Source organism: Tupaia chinensis, unplaced genomic scaffold (genome assembly GCF_000334495.1).
Source record: "Tupaia chinensis unplaced genomic scaffold, TupChi_1.0 Scaffold145685_1, whole genome shotgun sequence".
Classification (NCBI taxonomy): domain Eukaryota; kingdom Metazoa; phylum Chordata; class Mammalia; order Scandentia; family Tupaiidae; genus Tupaia; species Tupaia belangeri.
In genome coordinates, this window is record NW_006205542.1 from 5,934,157 (window position 1) to 5,955,467 (window position 21,311).

Here is a 21,311-nt window from a genome sequence, read left to right on the forward strand (position 1 = left end):
TGTGAAATTTGGTTTTTTTTTTTTTAACATTTTAGGAAGGAAACGCTTGATTTTTTTTTTTTTGATGAATTATGTGCTATATTGTAGAATATAGATTTCTTAAAGTGCTGTGACAGGTTAGGGATTGATTTTGATGATTCCTGGGATCTTCTAGAGAAAGAAAACTATACTGCACAAGTTTGATATTGCTTATTGGGACATAAAAATCCACAAATTCAAAAGGTTTTAGAGGTAGAAGTTACCAAAGTGATAATAAGTTTTAACTTAGAATGTTTGACCTGGAAATAACATTTTCCAAATAAATAAATAAATAATTCTGACTATTATTAGTACTGGAAGCATCTTTTTTTTTTTTTTTTCTTTTTTCTTTTGGAAAGGTTTTTGCTATAGGGCGTGTGCGTTCGCCGGACAGACAGAGAGAGACATAGAGACAGAAAGCGAGAAACCCCCACCCCCAGGGGCCTGGCCACGCCACAATCCCTTCTTCATTCTCCTCTCGGGATCTTGGGCACGTACGCACACGCACCTGGTGTGAGTTTAAGCCTCCGGGTCTGGGACTCGAACTGCGGTCGGCTACGTGGGAGTTCAGCAACATAGCCATTACGCTAACTGCTGGTCCCAGTACTGGAAGCATCTTGAGGAATTCTTATCTAACAAACAGTCAAAGGGCATGGTGCCTCGGGAAACAATTTACAAATCTGCATATGGTACTTCTTAATATCCCTAACAGCAATTATTAGTACCATCAGTAGAGAGTTAAAATAAGAACTCTGGTGTTTGGGATTTTGGATTGACATATAACATTAAGCATATGAACACTTGAGAATAATACATTTAGGAAATACAGATTTCATGATTGAAAAAATGACTAAATACTTTAAAATAGTATTGTAGTCATAGTCTTTAATGGATAACTTACTGAATAATTCTTAGACTTTAAAAAAAGCGAGGGCTGCATTTATACAGAAAATCCAAACCAGCCTATAGTGGGTTTTTGTTGTGTGCCTTATCAGACCTATTCATTATCTTTTCTGCCAGCAGAATTCTGCCTTTCCAAGGTGTCTTCTTTGGTAGAACCATTTTCTTCCATTTCTCAGTCCTTCTGTGGGGAAGGAAAGAGGTTGAGGTTTTCACCTATTCCTACCTTCAGTGTTGAATTCTGATCATCATAAATCAAGCTGCTCATCCCAAATTTCCACTCATAGTAACCAATTCACAGATGGACACAAACGAATCAAAAGCACTAAGATGTCAAAGGGTATTTGCCAAAGTATCTGTGAAAAAGAGGCTTCCCCTTTTTTTCCAGTTTGGAGGATGCATGTGAGTCTCTAAGGTTTCTACCTTTGGCATCCATTCAGCTGCCATCACATGTAAAGTCTGGCGTGTGTGTGTGTGTGTGTGTGTGTGTGTGTGTGCTTGTGTGTGTGTGCTTATGTTGATGTGTTCTGTAGTGCTGATAGATGAAACAGATACCGTAGTTAGTACTGCAGAGAAGTAGAGAAAATTGGGTCCTGAGCAACACTTTTTAACTGGAAGAAAAACTGCTACATATGTTCTGGTTACATACTACCTTTATTAAGCGCTTTAGATTTATGTATTTGATCTCTTATACCATAACAGGGCTAACTGATACAGAATCCCAAGTTGTTTCTAATAGGAAGTTCAGTCATATATTCAAAGAGATCACAATTTATTTTCTTAACCAGGTGCAATCTGTTAGAAAATGGCACACCATTCAATTATTATTTGTCTTGGGACCAGCAGTTAGCGTAATGGCTATGTCGCTGGACTCCCACGTAGTCGACTGTGGTTCGCGTCCTGGACCCGGTGGCTTAAAACTCACACAAGGTGCATGTGCGTGCGTGCCCAAGGTTCCGAGAGGAGAATGGAGGTGAAGGGATTGCGGTGTGGCCATCCCCCTGGGGGGTGATTTCTCACTTTCTGCCTCTCTGTCTCTCTCTGTCTGGCTGGCGAGCACACGCACCCTATAGCAAAAACCTTCGCCCCCCCCCCAAAAAAAATTATTATTTGTCTTAACCGACTACATTCTGGAAAACAGTATTGCAAGGAATAAATTGAGAGTCACATTCCCATGAGTCTCTGTGTTGGGGGCCAACTATTAAATCTTGGCTCACACTTCTTTACATTTTTATCATGTGAAAGGAGAAGAATGGCGTCACCTTAATTCAGATCAACAAATGTCTATTGAACACCTAATGAAGTGGACTTTTATTTGTATTCATTTTTGACTGCACAGAATTTAAATTCCCTTCCTATTAATGTCTGATAAAACTAAATATTTACTTTTTCATTCTCCTTTGCAACTAGGGCATGGGCATATAATCTAGGCTGTTAATGCTCCTGTTCTGGAGCTTTAGGTTAAAAGCTATTGATATGAAGAAGCAGGGCCTGTACAGGATGCACTCTGATTGTGGGTGACAATTGTAGCAACATGAAACATTAACCAAACCTAGAGGCAATAATAATTGTAATTTTTAGGATAGTGCCATGTGTCAGTTTTGTCAGACTTACAAGGTGTTGAGTTTATTTTCTAGACTGATAGCAGTATACTTTGGCTGGACCATTTAATTGGCTTTTTGGTTGGTTGATTGGCCTGCCCTTATGACTCAGTGATGATTGAACTGACTGGGAAAATCAGAATTCCATACTTAGCTGTGTTAAGCTTCAATTAGAAAACAATAGCACAAGTTACTAGAACTTCAGAGGAAAATTGCTTTCTCTTTAGTAAACAACTCTTTTTCTTTTGAGAAAGAGTTCTTGTCATGCAGCTAGGGTCTAGAAGACACCAAATGCCTTGTAACAGTTGTCTGAGTAATCATGCAACAAAAATTGCCCTTAATTGGTACACTAAGCTATAAAACTGGAGCATGTTAAAGTTAGGCTCCTTTATCAGATGACATGGGGAATATGAGTTTAGGTCTCAAAGGAACAAATAAGATGACTGATATTCCTGTTAACAGTTTCGACTACATGGTCAGGTTGACTGAGGGCAGATCAACCCAGGATATTGCAGTCCCTCATATACGGTCTATAGGGGAGCAGAGAGGAAATCCTTCCAGTAGTAGAAATTCGACTTTGTCTACATTTTCTGGAAAAGGAACTACTCTGAGGCATGAATCTATCCCAATTCCCAGAGTGTAACAATTAATTTGGTTAGCTATTTAGAAACTTGACTGAGGATATTTTTGTAGGAGTTATTATTGGGTTGTCAGAAAAAATCATAATGTATTTTTGCATAGAAAAACAGAAAAATACATCAAGATTTTCCTGACAACCTAACAGATGGACCCTTCAAAATGACCTCAGAGTATGAGGATATTGTGTCCCATATAAATACTAACCAAAGAGACTCGACCCATGATGAATCCACTTGAATAAGAAACTTCACAAAAGGAAAAATAAAAATGAGAAATAAGCCTATGAAAATGACTTGACCTCATTAAGTATCAAGAAAAATACTAATTAAAACACCAATGAATTCCCTATGAATACTTAACAGACTGGCTAAAATTCAGATGGAAAATACTGTGAAATGTGAACTGTTACATGTTGGCAAGTATGGAGCAACTGCAACTCTCTAACCCTGCTAATAAGAGTGTAGGCTGTAAATTTCTACTTTGGAAAACTGGCAGTATTTACTAAAACTTGACATATGCATACTCTTTACTCAATAATTCCATTTCTAGGTATACATACCAAAAAAAATATTGTGGACAAATGTGGACCAAAAACAATTTATAAAGTCAAATAATAATTCATGAAAATCAAAATCTAGAAACAACAAAACTATCTATTAATTATAGTGAACAAATTGTGTAATGAAATATTATATAGTAGTGAAAATAAAGGGATTATTGTTGCACTTAACAATATAAATTGACCTCACAAATATTGTACTGAATGAATGAAGCTAGATACAAAAGAAAGCATATTGCATCAGTTTATTCATGTAAAGTTCAAGAACAGGCAAAACTAACATGGTGATTAATGATTTAAAATATACGAAGGAATAGTGATTGGAGGGGAACTCTTGAAGTTGCTAATGTTCTACCTCTTGATCTGTCTGTGAGTACATGGTTACGTTTATTTTTAGAGCAGTAATCAAACAGTTTATGTTGGTGTACTTTTCTGTATGATGTTATATTTCAGTAAAATTGTTTCTTTAATCAGTAAAGTGCAGAACAGATATAATCACAGAATATATGACTATATGACTGCATGTTAAAAAGGAAAAGCACTCATGATTGCAATAAACAGAAAAATATCAAACACATAAAGGTTTTAGTTCACAATGATAATAACAAAGTTCATTGGTTTTCTTCGTTGGTAGGACTTTAATGTAGGAGGGGCTTTCAAAAATTCATGGTAAAAAATGGACTCAAAGTTTAATTTTATTTTGGTGCACAATTTTTGAAATCTATGTATAATTTTTTAAAGTTTTACTTATTTCATCACACACAAACAGAACCAGATCCCTAGCAGCGTCTCAATCCTGTGATCTACCCCCAGGCTTTGCCAGCCTGGATCATGGGCACCTGTGTGCCTGGGTTACTCAGGGAAGTCTCTGGACATGAACTGGTAATCTTTCCATATAGATCTGCCTCACAGGGTAACATGTTTACTTTTCGTGCTAACATCTGTCCCCTCACAAGTTTTTCTAATAATATACATTTTTTATGGACTGTTTGAAGACTCACATAATTTTAATAAATTCTGTTTTTAGTTAATCATCCCAGACTTTCTTTCATTTGCAACTGTGGTACTCCTATTATATGCCAGGCATCAGGCCAGGTCCAGGAGGTTTAACCTTAGTCATGTTAGATTCTCAATGAGTCGGCCTACATCTACTTCTGGGCCTCAAGGTTTCTTGAAGGCTACACTTGTTGCTGGCTACTCTCCTCCTTTTAGCTCTTCATCTAGGATTGCTGGATAGTTATGCTTTCCTAATCTAATTAAATCCAGAGAAGTTTGTAATTCAGTTGACCTGTGAAATGCCTTGTCTTCATTAGATATTGAACTCTTTGCATCCAAATTTGAATATTCCTGCAGCCACTAGTCACTAGTAGAAAGGTAGAGATTCTGTGGTTTACTCATTAGTCAGCAATGAAGCTATTCATAAGGGCCAGAGTGGATGATCTTAACTCTTTAGCCTGCAGTTCTAATTCCTAGAGAGAGAGAAAGCAGTCAGAGAGCAAGTTTTGAAAAGGTGATAAAAAAATTCTTGAGATGATTTATTTTTAAGGATTTTCCCAGAAGGTTGATGCCGACTTACTTCCCAGTCTTGATTTTGTTTTTCAGAAGGTCAAATCCTGTTTAATTTTTATTAATCCTTTCAGATGCTTCTCTTACAATTTAAAACTCCATCTTTCATTTTATATTGGACCAGAACTCAGTCAAGAGATGGGGCTATGGATTTGAAAATTAGTTATTAACTTCTTTGATCTTGGATACATTTATATCATCTCTATTTGTCTTCTCATAAATAAATTGGCATCATAATATCTGCATTGTGCTTTAAATGAAAGTAAAAGTTATTTTCCTTGGCAAAATCATTTCAAATTCCCTAAGGAAATAACTAGGAATAAACAGACATATCAAATGTCTTCACCTTCCTGAAATTTATCAGGCAGAAGACTTGTCAGCCCCAAACACAATAGTTAATTTTTTTTTTTCACATGGAGAGTCCCTAATGTTTCTACTTTCTATGCAGCAACATTAATCTTAAGCCCACATGGAATTAAAGCTATTTTAATTAAGCGTATAACTTGGCACTTCCTAACCTTAAATTTGAAGATGATAAAGCATTTTATAATGGTCAATGAATTAAGCACTCCTGGGGCTTTTATGGGCATGATTAGAAAGGGTAAGTAGCCAATTATTTTAGATGGAAAATTGAAAGATCTGCAGCAGCCAGCCAAAAATTTGGGCCTGTAAAAAGCATTTTTTTCTTGGAAATGTGCGTTTGGAAAATTGCTGAGCCAAGAAGAATCATTTATGATGTTGGAATGGAAGTTTATACTTAATCACTCACTTCAACAGTATTTATTATACACCTACTCCACGTATTCTTCTAAGCACTAGAGATATATTAGTGACACAGTCATTGTTCTTATAGACTCACATTCCAGGGGAGGAGAAAGAACAAATAGCCAGTGTTCTTGGCTAAAAAAAACCCCCAAAAAACTCGTATTTCAAATAAAATATCCTACTGAGTTTAGCTGATTTTTGCCTGGACAACTAAGAGTGGAGCTTTGGATATCTTTAGGGGTAGGAACACAAGGACCAAGTAGAGAAGAGTGGGGCAACACCATTAGCAGCCTTGACCTGATGATAAAATTTACAACAGTACTTCCCACAAACTGCAGAGTCTACATTCTTTTTGGGGCCAGCAGGTGGCATGGTAGTTAAGGCTCTTGACTCCCACATGATGGCTTGAAAATCACTATGGACATGTGTGCATGTGTACCCAAACTCCCAGGAGAATAGAGAAGGGATTGCAGCATGGTTGTCCTCACTGGGTAAGAGAGTGATTTCTCACTTTCCCTCTCACTATCTCTCTTTGTCTCTCTCCAGTGGTGCACATGCTGTATGGCAAAAATCTTAAAAAATATATACATTCTTTTCAAGTACTTGTAAAAGATTTATAAAAATTGATCATATGTTAGGTTATAAAGCAACTTTCAACTCATTTGAAAGAATGGAAGACAAAGTATCATGTCTTACCACAGTGCAATTATGTTAGAAATCAATAGCAAAAAGATAACTAAAATAGTGCCATGCACTTTGAAATAAAGAAAATATATCTTTAACTAGCCCAAGGGAAAGCAAAACAAAACACAATGGAAGTTAGAAAACAGGACCTGCACCATAGTACAATGATTAAGAGTCCCGGATCCCAAATGGCCAACTGTGGCTCAAATCTCAGTCATGGTGGCTTGATAAATGCACCAGGCACATGTGCAAGCACGCCCAAAGTCTTGACAGGAATGAGAAATGGAGGTTAAAAGGATTACATCATGGAAATGGGCCTTTGCAAGATGTTCTCTCTGTTTCTTTCTCACTGGAGAGCATGCCCTTTGGCAAAAAAAAATTAAAGAAGAAAAAGAAAAACAGAAATACTTTAAACTGAGTGATAATTTAAATACTGTAGACATATCAAAAATTGTGGCATACTAGTAGACCTATACTTAGAGGGAAATTTATAGCCTTTATTACATATATTAGAAATAAAAAGAAAAACTGAAAAAAAAATCAGTGAATTCTACATCCATGATAAATGAAGAAAGAATATAAAATTAAATCCAAAGAGAAAAAAGGAAATCTGATTTAGTAGAAAATACATAAACAATAGAGGGCATCAACCATAGTCAACTTCTGGTGAAACTTAACAGAAAAATAAAGAATGTAAAAATATGTAATATCAGAAATGCAAAATGCAATTTCTACAGAGGTTACAGACATTACAATGCTAAAGGGAAATTGTAAATGCCAACATATTTAAACTTTTTGATGAATTGAAAAAGTTAGAAAAACAGTGTGTGAAAACTGATGATAAGACATAGGAAAACTGTAGTCCTATGTCTGTTAAAGTAATCTTAGTGGAAAGTAATTTGAAACTTTCCATTATGAAAACTCCAGGTTGCTCTTCACTTGTGATTGGATCCTCCCTTCTCTTCCTTCTGTTCTTAAACATCTCAAATCTTTACATAAGTCAGTATTTATCTATATGGAATATTGTTTCCAGAAAATGAAGAGGTATACTTTTAGTGATAGTTAGAAAAGTAAAAATCTTGCTATTGTTTTATTTTAAAGCTTAATAGAAACTGAAAACCATGGAATATATCACTTTTTTTTCTCTTGCGTGTGCTAATTTAACCATAGCCACATAGGTTTAATACATATGACAGCCATATAAAATAAGTGTTTCTAGGGTCAGAAAGTGGTGCAGAGGTAAAAATGAGGGAATCCCACATGGATAGGTTTCCAGGTCAAGGCTGGTGTGGTCACTGGGCACCTGCTTGCCCATGTTCTCAGGCTGAATGAAGGCTGTGGTGGCTTATTGTGTACAGACTTGTGGAATGTTATGTCTTCTTTTCTCACTCTCTTTTTGTCTCTCTTTGTCTCTCTCATCCATTTAATAAGTAAGTAAATAAATAAATAAATAAATAAAGTTAAAAAAAAAAATCTTTTTAAAAGTAGAAAAGGAAACAATGGCTGAGGGAAGTAATTGCTGAAACTAGCTTGCAAAACATAGTTCTGTATGAAACGACCTAGTTTTTTTCTCCATTGTGTCATTTGCTTCTTGTTTTGTAAATCAAGCTTGAATAATATAAACAGGGAAGCCAAAAGGAAACTCAGCAAGACTCTTGAACATTGTGCTTCATGAAAAGAGATCGAATAGGCCATCCCTGTTGATGCAGTAAGTAATGCAATTCTGACGCATATGAAAAGGTCCCATTTTTGCATCTTGAGGTACTTGTTCATACCCCTAGCTGGCTGAGTCTGAGGGCAGGAGCACAACATTAAAGACGCTGTTGGGGATGCTTCTCTCTCTTTCTTTATCAGGGAAGAAATAAATAAACTTAAAAAAAAAAAAGATAGAAGATTCTTCCACTTATTAGACATGTCCTTGAGCAATTCACTTAAAATCTTTATGCTTTATTTTCTTTCTTAAAAAAGAATTATTAATTTAATTTAATTAATTAATTTATTTAAATTTGACCAGAGCGAGACACTGAGAGAGAGAGAGGGAAAGTGAGAAAGCAAGCCACCATGTCCAGGATTTGAATCATGGCTGGCCACGTGGGAGTGTCCAATGCCTTAACCACCACACCACCTGCTGGCCCCCGTTTATGTTCTATTTTCAAAATATGTTGAAATGCTTATAATAATACCTACCACATAAGATTTTTTTCAACAATGAAATGAAATTATGTACGTATGTGAGCATTTTATTGGTTACCACTTGACACTTAATAGGTGCTTTAGATTTTTCTTACCTAAATGAAATGATTAAATAGTATGCAGATCCAAGCTTTAAATATTTTCTCATGCTGTTTTTATTTACTTATAAAACCTCTAAATTCTATCTTCTAAAATAAAGATATTTTATGCTCTTTTAAATAACATTTTAAACTTTATATAACTCCCACAAAGAGAAAAGTTCATTTTTTAATTTTCACATAAGCATGAGTGCCTAAATGCTAAAATAAGTAGCTATTTTAAACAGGATCAGTCTTCTCTAATAAACTTATTTTCTGCTGTTCTGATTTCTCACTTTGATCAGCAATACAAGAAAATACCTAAATGGGGTTGTCAAGTTTCATCCATCATCAAAAATGAAGAAATCTGAATAAGAATCTCTAGAAATTGTCTTAGCATTTTTCTAAATATATTGTCATTAACTATGGCCATCATGCTGTACAATACATCTCTTGCACTTACTCCTCCTAACTATAGTTTTTCCCTTTGATCAACATATTCTCAGCCCTTCTGCCCACACCTGCCCCAACTGCCGATGTCCATCATTCTAATGTCTAGTTACACCAGAGGAACTTCCAGGAAATCAGTTGTTTCTTTGATTATGCCTCTATGTTATTTTCATTTCTAATATCTTCCCAATTTGATGCAGACATACTCACGAAGATGACAAAAAACTAGTTAACTTTACTAAATTTAGGATGAGATAAGAATCATGCAGCTTCCCTGTCATTGCTCTGATCTTTCTCAACAATATTGAAAGTATTAATGATTGCAAGAAAGGCATTGTCAGAAAAGTAGCTCAATAGCAGGTGATTAAATGAGTGGGGAAATCTTCAGCTGAGTTTTAAGTGTTACATTACAAAAATCTAGTATTTCAACTTTTGGGATTCTAAAAGTGGGAGAGTATTACAATTTCTTTATAATAAAAAACTTTCTGCATATGAACCGGCCCTAAAGTTGAATCTCACCTGGCCAACTATCATTTAAGTCCTGGTCCTAGCAGCTTTAAAAGTAGGCCCTGTGATTATGAGCATGCCATGTTCATGATTATGATGAGATGAAAATTGGACCAAGGAGGACTGTGGCATGACCAGGTTCTGTTGAAGGGTGGGTAGGTGGTTTCCCTCTCATGCATGTATGCATGCCCTCTGGCATAAGCAACAACAACAACAACAATCAAAGCTTTCTCAATATGATTGAACTTTCTTAGTCCTGGATAATAGTTCAGAGTAAATTAGCAAAAATTTATGTGTATTGTTTCTCTGTATATACGTTGGGGAGGAATTTGCAAAGCAACTTAAATTTTTGTTGTTTTTGTTGTTAAGAAAGTCTATGTTCAAATCTCAGCTCTGCCACTTACCTGTCACTTAAACTTTATACTTAGCCTCAGTTTCTTTATAGGTACCATCACTTGAAAGCTAGCATTACAAGCTAGCATAACCTCAATATATGAAACAGTACATCAATATTTACAGTGTCTATTATAACCTCCACAACTCTTTCCACAACCTATTATAGTCCTTCCTCTAAGCACTATGCTGTGGAGGTTGGATAAAATACAGTCTTGGGAAATGATGAATTTATAGACCCTCAAAAATATTCTTTTTGAAAATGAATCTACATTGTAATATGATACAGTTACAGGTTGCATAAAACTGGATTGTAGTTCTATTGTAAGTTAAATGGAATTCCTTTTATTTTATTTCTTTTCCTTTGCCCCTTTCTCCTTCTAGAAAAGCATAGGGAGGTAATTTTGTTTATTGGAATTCTGTTTTGTGTGTGTGCACGTGCACGATTTTTGCTATAGGATGCTCATGCTTGCTGGAGAGACAGAGAAACAAGAAGTGAGAAATTACCTGTTCCCCCAGGAGGAATGGCTATACTGTAATTGTTTCTCCTCCATTCTCCTCTTGGGATATTGAGCATGTATGTACATGCACCAAGCATGAGTTTAAAGCCACTAGGTCCAGAACTTGAACCACAGTCAACCATGTGGGAGTCCAGCGCCTTAACCACTATGCCATCTGCTGGTCCCCCAGTTGTTTGACTTTAAGAGTTCTAAGGGTTTCACAAATTATTGTATGAATTCTAGTCAGTTTTGAGTTAATCAGGCTGAAGCTGGATTTACATTTTCTCTTTCTTACTAGTCAGATATAAAATCATTAGCAATGTTTCAAAGAATCACGTATGCCCTCTTGTCTGGGGTGATTTACTGAGGATAAGACAGATTAACTTAAACACAATACTGTTTTTCTAATAAAAAATTTCATCACTTGTAAGGGGTTGAGTTTTCTGCTTAGATTTTTCCTTTTTTAATTTATTTTTATTATTTACATTTAGCCACTATACATCTTTACACCATGCAAAGCATGTTTTTCCTCCAGCACAATACAGCATATCAGTCAAGACAAAGACATTACCCTATATATTATCATCAGCAAATAAGTTTTCATTTGGGTGTCAATTAAATGTATTTGTCTTTCTGTTTTCCTCCTTACATCCTACCATCACTACTATCCACAGTTACCCTCCCTGCTATTATATCTCCCAATCTTTCCATTTCTTCTGTAGAGCAGATCTCTGATATATTTTGATTGGGGACATACCAAGGAACTTTGACATTCCTACCACTCTCCCAGAATTGTGGTTAAAAGCCACAGGATTATTACCAGAATACTGTTAGTGTAGTTAGATATGAGCAGGAAAGGGAGGAAATAGCAATCTGTTTGTTGTGCCCATGGGGCTGCTGATGAGGCCATGCCTCAAATTATCCCTTTGTGTTTAGAATATCCTGCTACTCAAGATAGGGGATGCACAGAGGAGCTTACACAACTTGGAGCATTTTTAGTATTGAGTCTAGGGAACTTACATTACTTGAAGAAACTTTATATACTTTGGGGCATAATCAGTACTGAGTTTGGTAGTCCTCAAGTTACCTTTAGCTCATTAACATATTGTTTGCATAGACTCATGGGAAATTATTGTATAACAAGGGCCAACTGAGCATATTCTGAAGAAAGATGTGCGGAGCCAGGATACAAAAGCACACAATGCAGAAACCTCAAGGCTGCTATCCACTCTGGAGTCCAGCCTTTTTCTACCTATCTAGCATGTCCTTTCACTTTCATTTTTTTCCTGCTCTTCACTTTGGTTTTACACTTCTATGAGCTTTGTTGTTCTACCATACTTCTGTCTCTTGGCTGAATTCTTTCTTCTTAGAAGGCAAAAATTGGAATCCATGTCTTCGCACTAACAATACTGGATTAGTAAAGTTACTATTTTCATGTTAAATTGAGGTATGAATGAAAGAGTAAACCTGGTTTCTATGGGAAAAACTTAACAGATTCAATTGTTTTGACCTGATAAATTTTATAACATAAATATTAAAAATTTAATAAGTATATTTCAATTGTACCTTATATTCTTTAAACTTTTAAACTCAAGTGTGTGTGTTTGTGTATGAGTGTGTGTATATAGTCAGCTCACAATTTCCATCAATGAGCAAGTCTCCAGGAATAAATGGGAGTGATCAGTGGCATTTTACATCTGTGTGATTTTTTGGACTGAATGTAGTGTTCTGTCCATGAATAAAGTACATATCTACTGTACAAATGGTAGTTTAACTTCTTTTTTCTCATTTTTATCATCATAACTCTGCATTCCACCTGCCACTCTCTTAGTCTAGAAAAATTTGTAGTCAGTTACTTAACTATTGTATGTAGCATGTTTAGAAGATTTGGGATGATAATGTGAGTGCATGAACATATAGAGCAGCCACATTACAGATCAAATACCTTATGCCAACATTGCCTCATTTAAAAAAGTATTTTTAAAAAGTCCCAAACCAAAAAGTGCTAAAAGCAATCTTTTTGAATGAGCCAATAGACTGGCTAGTTAGTGAAATAATCTATGTCTAAAGTTAAGTAGAAAATATGGGAAATTAGATAGGTAAGTGGATCATTGAAGCCAGACTTTACCCTGAGGGCATTTGTGAAACCCACTAAATTGGGTCTTGTTTTAAGTCTCACAGGGTTCAGAAGTGACAAGAGGCAAAGATCAGGGTCTACTGTGACTGGTAAAGTACCTCCCTCTGTATACAGCCTGAACACTAAAAGGAAACACCTCAGTGGAAGGGTAAAATAAATATGCTTGTCCTACTCATTCCGAAGTATATCCATGGAAAATTGCTGAATTTGAACCTTTGCAGGGACTGGAGGAAAGAAATCTTTTTAACAATTCATAGCTGAAAAACAGTTCTGAACATTTGTAGCATGAATTCACACTACCTGGGTGTCTGTAAATCAAATTACTAATTTAGTTTAACAAAATTATCAAACAATACACTGTGGTTGTGGCAGAAGCAAAAGTGCCTTCTACATAGTCTTCAAAAAAATTCTCCTTAGATTAAGTTCAAGCAATATTAGCTTTCAGTAGAATGGCGATAGAGGCTGGGAAGAGTTAGAGAAGACAAGGATAGAGAGATATTTAACATACACAAAATTAAAGTTAGATAAGATGAATAAATCCTAATGTTTGGGCACAGTTAGATAACTATAATTAACAATAATTTATTGTATATTTCAGAAGAGCTAAAAGAGGGTTTTAAATGTTTTCAAAATAAAGTAATGATAAATATTTGAGGTGATAGATATTGATAAGTTGATTATTCTGATTTAATCATTATACATTATATCATGAACTGGAAAATCTACAATGCCTCAAAGTTGAAAATGACAAAAGATGTAACATGATGACACAAGAGAAAAATCAACAGAAACAATAGAAAGCATAATGAAATCTGTAAGTTTTTTGTGTTAGCATTTTCATACTTACTATATATAAATTATAATAATATGTTTAAAGATATAAATGAAATGATGGAAAAGCAAGTGAAAATCAAGATATGTTAAAAATAAACAGATTTTAAAATGATTCAAATAGCAGCTCCAGCCCCAGGACCTGCAAGTCAGAGACCCCTATCTCTGTCAGCCAGGAACGCCCTCAGCACTACAGCCGCCCCACTTCCATCTTCAGACCCCTGGCCTAAGGAACACTGAGGCAGGGCCCCCCCACCCCAGCTCCAACCCCAGGACACCCAAGCCAGAGACTCCTTTCTCTGTCAGCCAGATGGTCTAGGTAGGTCTAGAATTGCAGTTCTGAAATACTCTAGTATTTTAAGACTCTCTGGGATCCTCCCTTTTACTGAACCACCTGCAAAAAAGGAGATACATTTCTTCATACACCAGAAGAGAATACTCCTCCTGGAATCACATTACTAAACACAACAGAAGAGAGACATTGGCAGTCGTCAGTCCACAGCAAAAGGGAAAAACACTTGGTTCTATTTGAGGAAACGTTCTCTTAAAAGGTGTTCCAAAGTGAACACATCTCCCAATGGCAAGAAGTAGAAGAAGAGCCTCAGGTTTGAATAAAGCAGGAAATATGTCTCTATCAAAAGAACACAGTGACTCCCTTTCACTTCTTGAAAAAACGGAGGATGTTACCAAAATGTCTGAGAAAGAATTTAGAACATTCATGGTGACCAAATTCTTAGATGGAACAGAAAAGAGACAATGAACTACAGGAAATTAGAATGTCCTTCCATGATATGAAAGAAGAAATGGACACACTAAGAAAAGATTGGATGTCAAAAGAGGTGAAGTCTGTAATACAGGAAATCAAAAACTCTCTAGAAAATCTTAAAAGTCGATTAGGCCATGCTGAAGATTGAATCTCTGATGTATAAGATAAAACCTCTTACCTAGAGGAAGCCACCAAAAAGATAGAGAAAATAACACAAAAAAAAATGAGAATAACATATGAGAAATACTAGATTCCATTAGATGCCCAAACATTTAAATAATTGATATCCCTGAAGGTGAAGAAACAAATAAGGGCATGGAAAATTTATTCCATGAAATCTAGGAAGAAAATTTCCCAAGTCTAGAGAGGCACTCAAAAATCCAGACCCAAGAAATACAAAGGACTCCAAATAGAATCAATCCAAGATCTTCCCCAAGGCACATCTTAGCCAGACTGGAAAAGACCACAGATAAAGATAAGATACTAAAACTGGCAAGAGAGAAATGGCAAGTGACTTACAAAGGTCGCCTCATCAGGCTAACACCAGACTTCTCAATAGAAACAATGCAAGCAAAAAAGAATGGGAAAGTGTACTGAAAGTGTTAAGATAGAAACAATTTCAACCAAGATTATTATATCCTGCAGGATTATCCTTCATATGGGAAAAAACAATTAAAATCTTCTCAAACAAAACCAGAAAGAATTTGCCAACACCAGGCCAGCACTTCAAGAAACCCTGAAGAAAGTACTGTTCAAGGAAAACTAAAGAAGTAACAACCAAAACAAAAGAATAAAGGGCAACTAAGACAATGGCCAACTTAAACATTGGGACAGGTTCAGTAACATCGATAATAACAGTGAATGTTACCGGATTAAATTCTCCAATAAAGAGACACAGACTGGCTGAATGGATTAAAAAACAGAAACCCTCTTTCTGTTGCCTACAGGAAATACACTTCATGGATAAAGACATACATAGACTGAAAGGGAAGGGTTGGAAAAAGGTTTTCCATGCAAATGGGAACCAAAAAAAGAGCTGGAGTTGCAATACTAATTTGTGACAAAATAGGCTTTAAAACAAAAATTGTTCGAAGAGACAAAGAAAGGCACTATACTGTAGTAAAAGGGTTAATTGATCAAGAAGATATAACGCTTATTAATATCTATGCACCTAACACAGGAGCACCCAAATATGTGAAGGAAAGACTGTTAGATCTAAAATGAGAAATAGACTGCAATACACTAATTGCACTGCACTATCCCCTTGGTACAGATCATCTAGACAAAAAATTGGTAAAGAGATAAAGGATCTAAATGATACCATGAATCAAATGGACTTAACAGACATCTATAGAACTTTTCATCCAAAACCACGAGATACACATTTTTCTCACCACGCATGGAACCTTCTCGAAGATCAACCACATCATAAGGCACAAAGCAAGCCTCCACAGATTCAAAGGCATAGAAACTATATCCAGCATCTTCTCCAACCATGATGGAATTAAACTTGAGTTTAATTGCAAGAAAAATCCTCAGAAATACTCAGGTACATGGAAACTGAATAACCGACCCTGAATAACTCCACAACTACTGAAGAAATAAAGCCTGAAATCAAAAGATTCATGGAAGCCAATGACAATGAGGACATGAGTCTCCATCATCTTTGGGACACTGCTAAAGCAGTCATAAGAGGGAAGTTCATAGCAATTAGTGCACATAAGAGGAAGACGGAAAGAAGGTTAATGGATCACCTAACATCATGCCTCAAAGAATTGGAAAAGCAACAGTAAAAAGATCCAAAAAATTCCAGGAGAAAGGAATAATAAAGATCCAAGCAGAAATAAATGAAATACAAAATAAATGAACTATACAGAAAATAAATGAAAGTAAAAGCTGGTTCTTTGAAAAGATAAACAGAACTGATACACCACTAGCAAGACTTATTAAGAAGAGAAAAAGGAACCAGGAGAATCAGATCTGCAATGAAACAGGCAAAATAACAACAAACAATTTAGAAATACAAAACATTATTAGAGGATAGTATGAACATATGTATGCCAAGAAACAAGACAGTCTGGATGAGATGGACAAATTTCTGGGCAAATATAATCCACCAAGATTGAATTTAAAAACTCAGAAATTAATTTTGATAGAAGATGAGAAACATATAAAAAGAGGAATCTGTAGAATAAAAGACACCTCTGAAGAGATAAACAGAATGAGTAAAGAAAGAAAAAGAATGGCAAGCTTGAAAAAATTAAGATTCATGGGATATACAATGAAAATGTCTAAATATAGTTAATTATGTAGAAAAAAAGGAGCGGTCAAATAGGGCAGAGGAAAATCCCAAGAGCTAATAATCAGGAATATTTTGAAATGAATGAAAGACATGAATCCACAAACTCAGGAAGTCCCTAAATATCAAGCAAAATAAATCCTTAGCTAGATGTATTATGGTAAAATTATATAACATAAAATAATCAAAGGAAAGAATTTAGGAACAGCCAGGAACAAAATTACTTTCAACCGAGTAACAACTAGACTTCTAGCAGTTTATCTCATCATAATGAACATTGCAGTGAAATAATATCTTCAGTAAACTGAGAAAACTATTTCAGCTGTCAATATAAAATTCGGTACACAATGAAAATATGTGTTGAGAAAAAAGTGATATAAAGACAATTTAAGACAAAATATTGGAGTTTTGCAACCAACAGAGAATAACTTCAAGTAGAAGAAAAAAATTATCATCATTAGAGAAATGGAGATGTAACTGGAATAACAAAAGTACTAAAAATCAAAATGAATATTTTAATAAAATAAACCTACAATGATAAATAAGTTAGAAAAAGAATAAAAACATACAATAATAATAATAATATACACCTGGGTAGAACCATTGGGGTTAAAGTTTTAAAGTACTTTGGGAGACGGTAAAGAGATTAATAAATTTTGTGCTTTGATAAGTAAGTATGATAAAATATCTAGGTTTCTAATAAGCATATACACAAAAATTAATTTTTTGTATATGTATATATTTTTGCAAGATATATATATGATACATATTTAATATATACATATACATCTTTGTAATTCATAGAAGAAATAATAATCAATTTAAAAGTAGAAAGAAGGAGGCCATTGGGTGGTGTAATGGTTGGGGTGCTGGACTCCAACATGACTGACAACAGTTCACATCCTGGATGCAGTGGCTAAAAACTCACACCAGAAGCCTGTATATGCATGTCCAAAATCTCAAGAGGAGAATGGAAGAGAGGGATTGTGGTGCAGCAATCTCCTCAGAGAGTGATTTCTCACTTTCTCTCTCTCTCTGTGTCTCTGGTGATCTCATAGGCCTTATTGAAAAAAAAATAAAATAAAACCACATAGTATTTATTTTGTTGATCCTAGTCATTCTAACTGGGGTCGAATGATATCTTATTATAATTTTAATTTGATTGCCCTTATGAGAAGAGACTGAAAATTTTTTCATGTGGCTCTTGATAAGTCTTCCTTGGAGAGTTGTCTGTTCCATTCAGTTGCCCATTTTTTTATTGGATTTTTTTTTAAATGGGTGAACTGCTGAGTTCCCTATATATTCTAAATATCAATCCCTTATCTGAGGAATAAATTGCAAATATTTTCTCCCATTATAGGGTTGTCTTTTCACTTTATAGTTATAGTTTCTTTTATTGTGAGGAAGCTTTTTAGTTTGATATAATCCCCCTTGTCTATTTTTGGGGCCATTTCTTGTTTTTTATTTTTTTTATTTAAGAAATTTTACTTAAGATATCTTTGTGCACTCCAGTGTCTTCAAAAGTTTCCCCTATGTTTTCAACCAGTAGTTTTGTGGTTAGGGGCTTTATATTTAAGTCTGTGATGCATTTCCAGTTAACTTTAGTTAATGATGAGAAATAGGGTTCCGGCTTAATTTTTCTACAGATGGATATCCAATTCTCCCAATGCCATTTTCCAAAGAGGCTTTCTTTTCTTGACTGCATTGTATTATACACTTCATCAAAGATCAGTTAACTGTATGATTTGGAGTTTATTTCTGTATTCTCTATTCTGTTCCATTGGTCTTTGTATCTATTTTTGTACTAGCACCATACCGTTTTAATCATCACTGATTGTAGTATATTTTAAAGTCAGTTAGTAAGACACCTCCTAGTTTATTATTTTGATACTGCAAATTTTTTATTCCAGACAAAGTTGATAATTGTTTTTGTATATTTCTGTGGCAAATGTCTCAGGCAATTTGATCAGAATTGTATTAAATATGTAATTTAATTTGAGTAGGACTGACATTTTGATTATATTTATTCCTTTTATCCAGAAGCATGGGATGTACTTTCATTTTTTTATATTATACTCATTTATTTTCAGTTTTTTATTGTTTTCTTAAAAAAAGGTCTTTTATGTCTTTGGTTAGATATTTTATTTGTTTGTAGCTATTGTAAATTGTATTGCTTCCTTCAATTATGCCTCAGTCAGGTCATTATTGTCTGAAAAAGCTATAGATTTTTGTAGATTGACTGTTTCCTGCAACTTTACTGAATTCATTTGTCTCATCTAGGAGTTTTTTCATAGATTTCTTTGGATTTTCTAGGTGTATAGTCATTTCATCTGCAATTAAGGATAGTTCAATTACTTTTTCTATCTGAATACCTTTTATTTTGCTTTTAATCTTGTCTGATTGCATTGGCTAGGACTTCTAGCACTGTGCCAAAAAGGAGTGAAGAGAGTGGGTAGCCTTGTCTTGTTGCAGTTTTTAATGAGAAGGCTTGTAGTTTTTCCCCATTCAATATGATGCTTGCAGTAGGTCTGTCATATATGGCTTTTATTATGTTCAGTAATGTCCCTTCTCCCTTCAGCTGATCTTTCAACTGAAACAATGCAGGCAAGAAAAAAAAATGGGATCATGTATTTAAAGCTCTTAAAGAAAAAACATTTCAGCCCCAAATTTTGTACCCAACAAGATTATCCTTCAAGTGGAAAGAAGATATACAATCATTCCCAGATAAACATAAGTTGAGGAAATTTACTGAAAGTTGGCCAGCTCTTCAGGAAATCCTTAAGAGAGCTCTATATTTGAAAAACTAAAGGGAAATAAATAAAAGTAAGAGAATACAAAGCAAGTAGGAAAAAAAGATAAAATGACAGGACTAAGACCACATATATCAATCATTACTTTGAATGTTAATAGATTAAATTCTCCAAGTAAAATATACAGATAGCTCAATGAATGAAAAAACTGGAACCTTGTATATGTTGCTTACAAGAAACACCACATTGACAAAGATATTTACAAACTGAAAGTGAAGGGCTGGAAAAGTAATTTCATGTAAACAGAAATTAATAAAAGGCAAGAGACACCCTATTAATACCAGATAAAATAGACTTTAGAATAAAAATCATAAGAAGAGGGACCAGCAGTTGGTGTAGCAGATTATGTCACTGGACTCCCACAAGGCTGACCACAGTTCAAGTCCCAAACCTGATGACTTGAAAGTCACGCCAGGTGCATGTATGTGCATGTCCAAATTCCCGAGAGGAGAATGGAAAAAAAGGGATTATAGTGTGGCTATCTACCCTGAGGGGTAATTTTTTGCTTTCTTTCTCTGTCTCTCCAGTGAGAAACGTTGGGCTTATTTCCTGTGATGCAAGTTCAGCTATTTTTGGATAACCTGAATGACATCCTTGGTAGTGTCTTTCCAAAGGAAATGATCTAGTAAGTGAAACAAGACAATATTAGCTAAATAGTAGTAATACTCAAAATTTTAGCATGAACTGTTTCCATTTCCCACATTTGTGGTGGTTAGTTTAGAGGAAGGTTGGAGAATATTCTTGGTAACTGCTGAGCTGTGGGAAGAAGTGAAACAGCATAAAAAAGCCTTGTGACTGAAAATTTCCTGGCTCAGTTAAAGAATGTAGTGTTCCTGTACTGGTGGCTTTCTGTACTTGGCATGTTAGATGTTATTTGTGAAGAAATAGATCAGACAACTGGAGAACCACAGTGAGAAGTTGCCTCAAGAAGGCTTCAGGAGATTGAAGACAGGATAATTGATGGATATGAAGAAGTGGAAGCTGACAGACACATTAACCATCTCTCCAGTCTTGTCCTTCCTAATACCATAAAAACAGGCTTAATGAGAGAATTGGATGAAGTTTTTACAAAGAAAATTATTTGAGTCCAGGAGCCGTCCTTCCATGGAGCTCATGCTCTGGAAACTTCTCCCTGAACTCCTTTCTGATAAGCCAAAGTCATCCTCTAATGCTAAGAACTACACAGGAGAGAGCCAAATCAAGCATGTAGCTGCTGGCACTGCCTTCCCTCAGAGAACTGAACGGTTATTGGAACCTCAGCAAACAGGGATGGATCTTTATAATAATATGGAGACAGCTGCTAACAGAAGAAGAGATGGAACTCTAGAAACCAGTTTCTGTTCTAAAGTTGTCAAATTTTAGAAGGCTTCTGCATTCAGTCACGAGCCTACTGGTGTAGTGTAGGGACTTGAAAGTTTGATGAAATGGGTGTAGTAATATCTCCACCTGTGATTTGGAGTGGGACTCTTATTTTGGGTAGCCATTTATTGACTTTAGCTTTCTGCCAAGGAAGGCTGTCTCAAAGAAAAAGCAATTTTCTAGGGGGTTTAGTAAGGGAATGTTAGGTTAAAGAATTTTCAGAGGCAAGTGTAGAAGCTGTGTGTGTAAGTTTGGCT

The 21,311-nt window shown here is 35.3% G+C and overlaps 1 pseudogene; it reads left to right on the forward strand.

The window, feature by feature from the left end:
* The window catches only part of LOC102477738 (coiled-coil domain-containing protein 117-like), a 94,714-nt pseudogene extending 73,692 nt beyond the window's left edge, over window positions 1–21,022 (forward strand).
* The last annotated feature ends 289 nt before the right edge of the window (window positions 21,023–21,311 follow it).